This window comes from Triticum aestivum, chromosome 3B, assembly GCF_018294505.1.
Source record: "Triticum aestivum cultivar Chinese Spring chromosome 3B, IWGSC CS RefSeq v2.1, whole genome shotgun sequence".
NCBI classification, from domain to species: domain Eukaryota; kingdom Viridiplantae; phylum Streptophyta; class Magnoliopsida; order Poales; family Poaceae; genus Triticum; species Triticum aestivum.
In genome coordinates, this window is record NC_057801.1 from 587,639,790 (window position 1) to 587,650,465 (window position 10,676).

A 10,676-nucleotide genomic window follows, 5' to 3' on the forward strand; every position below is an offset into this window, starting at 1 on the left:
CACATCTTACTAAGTTAAATGATATAGCCACCCTGTTCACTAATGATGAGAAATCTCGCTACTACTATATCCTTAAGATATTTCCGTTCTCATTAAAGGGTCATGCTAAAGCTTGGTTTAATTCTCTTGATCCTGGTTGTGTGCGTAGTCCCTAGGATATGATTTATTACGTCTCTGCTAAATATTTCCCTGCTCATAAGAAACAAGCTGCCTTGAGGGAAATATATAATTTTGTGCAAGTTGAAGAAGAGAGTCTCCCACAAGCTTGGCGGAGGCTTCTCCGATTACTTAATGCTTTGCCTGATCATCCTCTTAAGAAAAATGAAATACTTGATATCTTTTATAATGGACTAACTTATGCTTCCAAGGACCACTTGGATAGTTGTGCTGGTTGTGTTTTCAGGGAAAGAACAGTCGACCAAGCTGAATTGCTATTGAATAATATGTTGACTAATGAAAATAATTGGACACTTCCTGAGCCAACTCCTGAGCCAACTCTTGAGCCAATTACTGAACCTATTCCTAAACCAACTCCGAAGAAGAGGGGCGTTCTATTTCTCAGTCCCAAAGATATGCAAGAGGCAAAGAAATCTATGAAAGAAAAAGGTATTAAACTAAAGATGTTAAGAATTTACCTCCTGTTGAAGAAATACATGGTCTTAATATACCACCTATTGACGAAACTCATGGTCTTGATAACCCTACATAGGTAGTAAAGGTAAATTCTCTCTATAGATATGATAAAGTTGAAATCCCGTCTACTAAGTTTCCTAGCCAATGTTTGGATGAATTTGATGACTTTATGGCTAGACAAGAAAATTTCAATGCTTATGTTGGTAGAGAATTAAAGAGTAATTCTTACATGATTGGACACTTGAGTGATTATATGTCTAGAGTTAAGGGTGAACTTAAACTCATTAGTAAATATGCTTCTATGGTTACCACTCAAGCAGAACAAGTACTTAAAGCTCAAAGTGATTTGCTCGATGAATTAAATAATAAACATGATTTTGCTGTTAGAGTGGCTACTAGAACGGGTAAAATGACTCGGGAACCTTTGTATCCTGAAGGCCGCCCTAAAAGAATCGAGCAAGATTCTCAGAGAAATAATGTAGATGCACCTAGTCCCTCTAAAAAGAAGAAAAAGAAAAATGATAGGACTTTGCATACTTCTAGTGAACCTGTTGTAGAAACACCTGAGAATCCCAATGATATTTCTATTTCTGATGCTGAAACACAATCTGGAGATGAACGTGAAACTAGTCATAATGTTAATGATAATGTTCATGTTGATGCTCAACCTAGCAATAATAATGATGTAGAGATTGAACCTGCTGTTGATCTTGATAACCCACAATCAAAGAATCAACGTTATGATAAGAGAGACTTTGCTGCTAGGAAGCACGGTAAAGAAAGAGAACCATGAGTTCAGAAACCCATGCCTTTTCCTCCTAAGCCATCCAAGAAAAAGGATGATGAGGATTTTGAGCGCTTTCCTGAAATGATTAGACCTATCTTCTTACGTATGTGCTTAACTGATATGCTTAAAATAAATCCTTATGCTAAATATATGAAGGATATTATTACAAATAAAAGAAAGATACTGGAAGCTGAAATTTTCACCATGCTTGCTAATTATACTTTTAAAGGTGGAATACCTAAGAAACTAGGAGATCTAGGGGTACCAACTATACCATGCTCCATTAAAAGAAACTATGTTAAAACTACTTTATGTGATCTTGGAGTCGGTGTTGGTGTTATGCCTCTGTCTTTATATCGTAGACTTGAATTGAATAAGTTGACACCTACTGAACTTTGCAAATGGCTGACAAATAAACTGCTATACCTGTCAGTATTTGTGAGGATGTGCCTATTGTGGTTGCAAACATTACTATCTTAACGGACTTTGTTATCCTTGATATTCCCGAGGATGATAGTATGTCAATTATCCTTGGTAGACCCTTTTGGAATACTGCAGGGGCTGTTATTGATTGCAACAAAGGCAATGTCACTTTTCATGTTAATGGTAATGAGCATATGGTACACTTTCCGAAGAAACAACCTCAAGTTCATAGCATCAATTCTATTGGAAAAAGTCCAACTATTATTATTGGAGGTTTTGAATTTCCTCTTCCTACTGTCAAGAAGAAATATGATATTCTTATTATCGGGGATGTGCATATCCCCGTTCAGGTAACCTAGTGTTATTCGAAATTTCTTCGGTTCCATGTTATTCGGAATGAGTTTGTTAACAAGACTTCATCAACCTTGTTAGTGGATTCCTTTTGACGAGCATGAGATGGATGAAGTTAGAAGGCACAACATTCTGTACCCTCCTTTTACTTTCTGTTATTTAGAATAGATAAAGCAAAAATAGTATTTTCTGTCTGTTTTCTGAATTATACATGCAATAAAAAATACCCCGAAAATAAAAATTCTCCAAATGCCCTTCCAATTTAGTATGATTTTTTCTGGAATATTTGAGAATATTTGGCACTGAGAACACAACAGGGGGAGCTGGCACCTAGCCACGAGGGTCCAGGGCGCGCCCACCCCTACAGGGCGCGCCCCCTGCCTCGTGGGCCCACGGTGCCCCCTCCACTTATTCCTGCACCCACACACTTCATCTTCCTCCCAAAAAAATCACCATCCACCTCAAGCACGAGTTCTAGCTCACTTTGCTGCCATTTTCGATCTCCTTGCTCAAAGCTCCATTCACAAAACTGCTTTGGAGGATTGTTCCTTGGTATGTGACTCCTCCAATGGTCCAATTAGTTTTTGTTCTAGTGCTTTATTCATTGTAAATTTTTGCTGCCTAGGTGACCCTGTTCTTGAGCTTGCATGTCAAATTTATGAGGTCTCAAGTAATTCTAATGCATGATATAGGCTCTAGGCACTTGTGGGAGTAGTTGCTATCAATATTTTTGAGTTTGATTCACTTTTATTTTGAGTTACTAAAAATTTTAGAAATTTTTTAGAGGAAGAAATATGTCTAGGAAAATGTACCAAGGTGGTTCTTCAAGGAAGAAAGGACCCAGGCTTGTAATGCGTGAGCAAGATGACAAACCACCAAGGGAAGCTGATGTGCGGCCTTAATGGCCGTCAGAAGAGTTTATGGTCCAGGCAGGCATCAAGGATGAATTTGATGCGTATGTGCGTAATGCCGATCTTGAGGACTTCATGCAAGATAAGTGTCCTCAGTACTACTATTTGACTGATTCATTCGTGAGAAGGTTTAAATTTACATCTTCGCATAATTCTCCAAGTGTCCTGTTTGATATTTATGATAAATCATATACCATGGACTTAGAAGATTTTACTACTGCTTGTAAACTCCCGTAGTGGGGTAGTGTTACTAAACCCCGTAAATCTGAATATAAGGACTTTCTTGCTAGTATCACTGTGGGAGAATCTAGAGAAATAGCACAAGCTACCATAGGGAGCATTCACTTTCTTGCTATACATTATTTTGCTTTCTTCATTGGTAGATGCATTAACGGTAAAGATGAAGCATGTCACATGTGTGTGCCTGATCTTTGTGTTCTCAAGAGTGCTGTATTAGGCGATAAACAATACAACTTGGGGGCAATTGTTGCACGTAGGTTGCATAATAATGGTTTAGTTGGTGACTTGTTTGGAGGGATTAATGCGACCCGTGTGGCTAATTATCTTGGTATACCTGTACATGAAGATGATAGGGAGTTGCCTCCCGCTTATTTAGATTATAATGCCATGGTTAGTCATCATTTTCTTGAGAGGAATGAACAATTCCTCCAGTATCGACTAATCTTTGACAGACGTCGCGCTGTCCATATTACTCTCCCTGCTCCTGCCCTCTTTGATTATCAGGCAAAAGGAAGATATGTTATCACCAGGGAGGAGGCAAATGAATACGAGAGGAGGACGGAGGCAGCTCGCCGCCGTGCTGCAGCTCAGGAGGCATTGGCTGCTACATCTCAGTACGACCCTAGTTACAACTTTGGATATCAACCACACTACCCATGGCCATAGACCAACTTAGGTAAAAAGCCTAAGCTTGGGGGAGTACGTATTTCTCACTGACATTACATTCATGTTCACACACTCATTCTAGTTGTCGGTGCTCATAATTTTTCATTGTACTATCCATGCTAGTTTAAATTCTTTTTCTAGCTTTCTTCTTGTCTGTTTGATAAACCTTAAGAAAAACCAAAAATAAATTAGTTAGTTTACTTTCCATGCAGTAGTAGTAGTAATTAAAAGAAAACCCCAAAAGATTTCTTGTTCTTCTTTTTACTTGTTGGGAGCTTTCCCGTGTAAATAGTTTTATTTCTTTTCTTTCCTTTGGGGGTCGAGAGGAGAAGACCATAATGAAAATGTTAAGTGGCTCTTATATGCGTAATTGTTGATTTAACCAAGAGCCCATATTACCTTGTCTTATCCCTTGAATTGAGTGCTTGCAGATTCCAGCTTAGTCCACTGCACGTGCACTATTATTATTATCCACACCATTCGGTCGTGCAAGTGAAAGGCAATAATGATGATATATGATGGACTGATTGAGATGAGAGAAGCTGGTATGAACTCGACCTCTCTTGTTTTTGTAAATATGATTAGTTCATCGTTCCTGATTCAGCCTATTATGAATAAACATGTTTGCAATGAAAATTAGAGATTATAGTTGTTGATGCCATGCTTAATTAGCTAGGAGTCTATAATGGTTTACCTTGCGTGCCAACATGCTATTAAAATGGTTGTGATGTGGTATGATAGGGTGGTATCCTCCTTTGAATGATTCGATTGACTTGACCTGGCACATGTTCACGCATGTAGTTGAAACAAAATCAACATAGCCTTCATGATATTTATGTTCATGGTGTATTATATCCTACTCATGCTTGCACTTAGTGTTGATTATTTTTAATGCATGTTCATGACTGTTGTCGCTCTCTCAGTTGGTTGCTTCCCAGCCTTTTGCTAGCCTTCACCTGTACTAAGCGGGAATACTGCTTTTGCATCCAAACTCCATAAACCCCAAAGTTGTTCCATATGAGTCCACCATACCTTCCTATATGCGGTATTTACCTGTCGTTCCAAGTAAATTTGTATGTGCCAAACTCCAAACCTTCAAATGAAATTCTGTTTTGTATGCTCGAGCAGCTCATGTATCAACTAGGGCTGTCTGTATCTTCCATGCTAGGTGGGTTATTCTCAATAGGAGTGGACTCCGCTCCTCATTCACGAGAAAATGGCTGGTAACCGGGATACCCAGTCCCATGCTCAAATCAAACCAAAATAATTAAACAAAACTCCCCCAGGATTGTTGCTAGTTGGAGGCACTCGTTGTTTCGGGCAAGCCATGGATTGATGCTTGTTGGTGGTGGGGGAGTATAAACTTTACCATTCTATTTGGGGACCGCCTATAATGTGTGTAGCATGGAAGTATCGAGATCTCATAGTTGTTGTGTTGACAGTGAAAGTATACCGCTCAAAATGTTATTTATCTCTATTTCAAAATCGAGCCCTGGCACCCCTACAAATCCCTGCTTCTCTCTGCGAAGGGACTATCTATTTACTTTTATGTTGAGTCATCACCCTCTTATTAAAAAGCACCTCCTAGAGAGCACCGCTGGCATTTGCATGCATTACTATTAGTTTATATTGGGTATGACTATGACTGGATCTTTTTTACCATGAATTATAATGTTTAGTCAGTCATTGATCTTTAAAGGTGCTCTGCATTTATGTTTTGCGGTCTCAGAAAGGGCTAGCAAGATACCATCTTGTTATATTATATTATGATTGTTTTGAGAAAGTGTTGTCATCCGAGTTTTATTATTATTGCTTGCTAGTTGATTATGCCATTGATATGAGTAAACATGAGACCTAAGTGTTATTGTGAATATGGTTAGTTCATAATCTTTGTTGAAAACTTGAATACTGGCTTTACATATTTACAACAACAAGAGCAAACAGAGTTTGTAAAAAAATTTCTTTATCACTTTCAGTTTATCAACTGAATTGCTTGAGGACAAGCAAAGGTTTAAGCTTGGGGGAGTTGATACATCTCCGTCGTATCTACTATCCAAACACTTTTGCCCTTGTTTTGGACTCTAACTTGCATGATTTGAATGGAACTAACCCGGACTAACGCTGTTTTCAGCAGAACTGCCATGGTGTTATTTTTGTGCAGAAATAAAAGTTCTCGGAATGACCTAAAAATCCACGGAGCAACATTTGAGAATAAATAAAAAATACTGGCGAAAGAATTAGTGTCAGGGGGCCCACACCCTGTCCACGAGGGTGGGGGGGGGGGCACCCCCTGCCTTAGGGCGCGCCCCTGCCACGTGGCCCCCCCTGGACGTCCACCGACCTCAACTCCAATTCTATATATTTGCTTTCGCGGAGAAAAAAATCAAAGAGAAAGTTTCATCGCGTTTTATGATATGGAGCCGCCGCCAAGCCCTAATCTCTCTCGGGAGGGCTGATCTGGAGTCCGTTCGGGGCTCTGGAGAGGGGGATTCGACATTGTCGTCATCATCAACCATCCTCCATCACCAATTTCATGATGCTCACCGCCGTGCGTGAGTAATTCTATCGTAGGCTTGCTGGACGGTGATGGGTTGGATGAGATTTACCATGTAATCAAGTTAGTTTTGTTAGGGTTTGATCCCTAATATCCACTATGTTCTGAGATTGATGTTGCTATGACTTTTCTATGCTTAATGCTTGTTACTAGGGCCCGAGTGACATGATTTCAGATCTGAACCTATTATGTTTTCATGAATATATGTGAGTTCTTGATCCTATCTTGCAAGTCTATAGTCACCTATTATGTGTTATGATCCGACAACCCCGAAGTGACAATAATCGGGATACTTCTCAATGATGACCGTAGTTTGAGGAGTTCATGTATTGACTATGTGTTAATGCTTTGGTCCGGTACTCTATCAAAAGGAGGCCTTAATATCCCTTAGTTTCCATTAGGACCCCGTTGCCACGGGAGGGTAGGACAAAAGATGTCAGGTAAGTTCTTTTCCATAAGCATGTGTGACTATATTCGGAATATATGCCTACATTACATTGATGAACTGGACCTAGTTCTGTGTCACCCTATGTTATAACCATTACATGAGGAATCGCATCTGACATAATTATCCATCACTGATCCAATGCCTACGAGCATTTCACATATTGTGCTTTGCTTATTTACTTTACCGTTGCTGCTGTTACAATTACTACAAAACTGCTACTGTTACTTTTGCCACTGTTACCGTTACTTCCATACTACTTTGCTACTAAATACTTTGCTGCAGATACTAAGTTATCCAGGTGTGGTTGAATTGACAACTCAACTGCTAATACTTGAGAATATTCTTTGGCTCCCCTTGTGTCGAATCAATAAATTTGGGTTGAATACTCTACCCTCGAAAACTGTTGTGATCCCCTATACTTGTGGGTTATCAGCTGCTCCCTCCTCCCCTCCACCTATATATATGTGGGAGGGGGTGCCTAGCACATCCAGATAATTGCCTAGTTGTGTGCGGCGGCCCCTTCCACCGTTTACACCCCCGGTCATATTTTCAAAGTGCTTAGGCGAAGCCCTTCGAGGATCACTTCACCATCACCGTCACCACACCGTCGTGCTTTGGGAACTCATCTACTACCTCGATGTATTGCTGGATCAAGAAGGCGAGGGACGTCACCGAGTTGAACGTGTGCAGAACTCGGAGGTGTCGTACATTTGATACATGATCGGTCGGAGCTAGAAGAACTTCGACTACATCAACCGCATTGTCAAACGCTTACACTTATGGTCTACGAGGGTACGTAGACATACTCTCCCCCTCGTTGCTATGCATCCCCATGGATAGATCATTGCATGTGTGTAGATTTTTTTTCCTGAAATTGCATGCTACATTCCCCAACAGTGGCATCAAGAGCCAGGTCTATGCGTAGATGATATACACGAGTAGAACACAAAGAGTTGTGAGTGGTGATAGTCATACTGCTTACCATCAACGTCTTATTTTGATTCGGCGGTATTGTGGGATGAAGCGGCCCGGACCAACCTTACATGTCCACACACATGAGACCGGTTCAGTCGACAGACATGCAACTAGTTTTGCATAAAGGTGGCTGGCGGGTGTCTGTTTCTCCTACTTTAGTCGAATCAAATTTGACTGCGGCTGGTCCTTGAAGGTTAAAACAGAAAACTTGATGAAACACCATTGTGGTTTGATGCGTAGGTAAGAACGGTTCTTGCTAGAAGCCCGTAGCAGCCACGCAAAACTTGTGTGACGCCCCCGATTCGACCGTACACTAATCATACACACAAATGTGTACGATCAAGATCATGGACTCACGGGAAGATATCACAACACAACTCTAGACACAAATTAAAAAATACAAGCTTTATATTACAAGCCAGGGGCCTCAAGGGCTCGAATACAAAAGCTCGATACACAAGAGTCAGCGGAAGCAACAATATCTGAGTACAGACATAAGTTAAACAAGTTTTGCCTTAAGAAGGCTAGCACAAACATCAACGATCGAAGAGGCATGGCCTCCTGCCTGGGACCTCCTAACTACTCCTTGTCGGCGGCGGCCTCCACGTAGTAGTAGGCACCCTCCGGGTAGTAGCAGTCGGCGGGGGTGGCATCATCTGGCTCCTGAGATCCGCCATCTGGTTGCAACAACTGGAAAGAAGGAAGGAAGGGGGAAAAGGGGTAGCAAAGCAACCATGAGTACTCATCCAAAGTACTCGCAAGCATCAGATCTATTCTAAGTATGCATTGGTATCAAATGGAAGGGTTGTATTTATGGACTGAACTGCAGAATGACAGAATAGAGGGGAAGGCCTAGCCTATCAAAGACTAGCATCTCCAAGCAGCTCCAAGCATCTTGCAGCATTTACAAGAGTACAAAATAGGAGTTTATATTAACAAGCATGTTGTAATATTAATGCCTAGAGATCCTTCCTTGACTCCATGCAAGAAAGCAATCTCCAAGCCACATATCTCAAGTATCTATTTCTAGTTATAATAGATCAGGATACAAGTCTGAACATCCGTTACCGTGGACACGGCTATTAATCGATAATCTTCCCTGCGGGGGTGCACCATGTTTTCCAACACGCTTGATTACTCTGGTCGGATGCACTTTTTTTAGTCGATGCCTGGCCTCGGAAGATCAACACGTCACAGCCCTACCTAAGCTCAGCAGAGAGGTCCTCGCCGGTATACATCCTAAGCACTCCGGGGTCTTGGGCCCATCGCCCATTGCACTCCAGGTCGTTGCACGCAGGGTGAATACTAAGACCACCTCGGATGGCCAGCATGATGCAACCGTGCCGCAATGCTGAACTGGATATCTGACAAAGCTTTGGCTAATACTGCGACGTCGAGGCCCATAACTATTCTCGCATGGTGGTTAGTGCATAAAGTCTAGAGGCCAACTCAGAACAAATACCTAAACATGTTAGTGCATTAACAAGTAAAAAAAGTGACGGCTGTCGGGACAAGTCCGGAGCTACCACCCCTCCTGGTGATACCACTAAACAGCCAGCCACCACCATAACTCCTCGGGTGCTCTTGGGCCCGCTCGACTTTCACAAAGGTCTCAAGTAAAGTCAAGGTAACCGTGTGTCCAAACATCAAGGGGGAAACCCCGAGGAATCATCCTCGGTGGATTCCGCTCGATGTAATCATCAAGGTGAACATAGGAGGAATCACCCTTGAGCTTCACACTTGAGGGGTTGCACGACAGAGTCGTATCAGGAGTGGTGAAGGAGGAATCACCCTCGATGACCACGACCGAACAGCTGCACTATAGAGTTATCATCAGGAGTGTGTTACGAGGTATCACCCTCGGCACTCGATAGTAACTATGCAGATCGTACAACTAAGGGGGTGAAGTGATGTGTTCGTCTGGTCGTCGATCACGTGGATTGAGTCATCGATGATGAAGCAGGGGCAACAAGAACAAGGTGGGGGTCACTGATGGATCACTAACCAACCTATACTAATCAGTTTAGGATAAGCAGGTAAGGTACAACAGCAGGTACAAAAGTAGGCTATGCATCAGAACAGGAGCTATCAATTACAGTAGCAAAATCTAATGCAAGCATGAGAGAATGGAATGGGTGATATCAGGATGATCAAAGGAGTGGCTTGTCTGGAAACTCTGTTGAAAAGTACTGATCGTTAGGGCGTAGTCGTACTCGAAGGCAGCGTCAGTCCTGAGATCTACCAGAGGGAAGAGGGGGGGAGAAACAGTAAATATAAGGCACAGAGATGTAACATAGATGCATGACATGACAACACGCAGTGCTAGGGTGTTCTAACATGGTGTTACATGATACCGACAAAGGGGGACAACATTCGGGAATGTTTTCCCGAAGTTTGGCATTTTTGGACAGATGAAACGAAGGGGGACGGTTGCATGTTAGCTATGCTAGGGATGTGTGGCAGACGAACAGACTATGTATTCGCATTCGTCTCGCTGTTCTGAGCAACTTTCATGTACAAAATATTTTCATCCGAGTTACGGATTATTTTCTACGATTTTCTAAAGTTTTATTAATATTCTGAGAACTGAAATTTTGCCAAGTCCGAGAATTCGTCAGTTTTAAACATTACTTAGCTGTTTTCAAAAGGCTACAACTATTGTTCTGTATATCCTATGATTATGTGCCT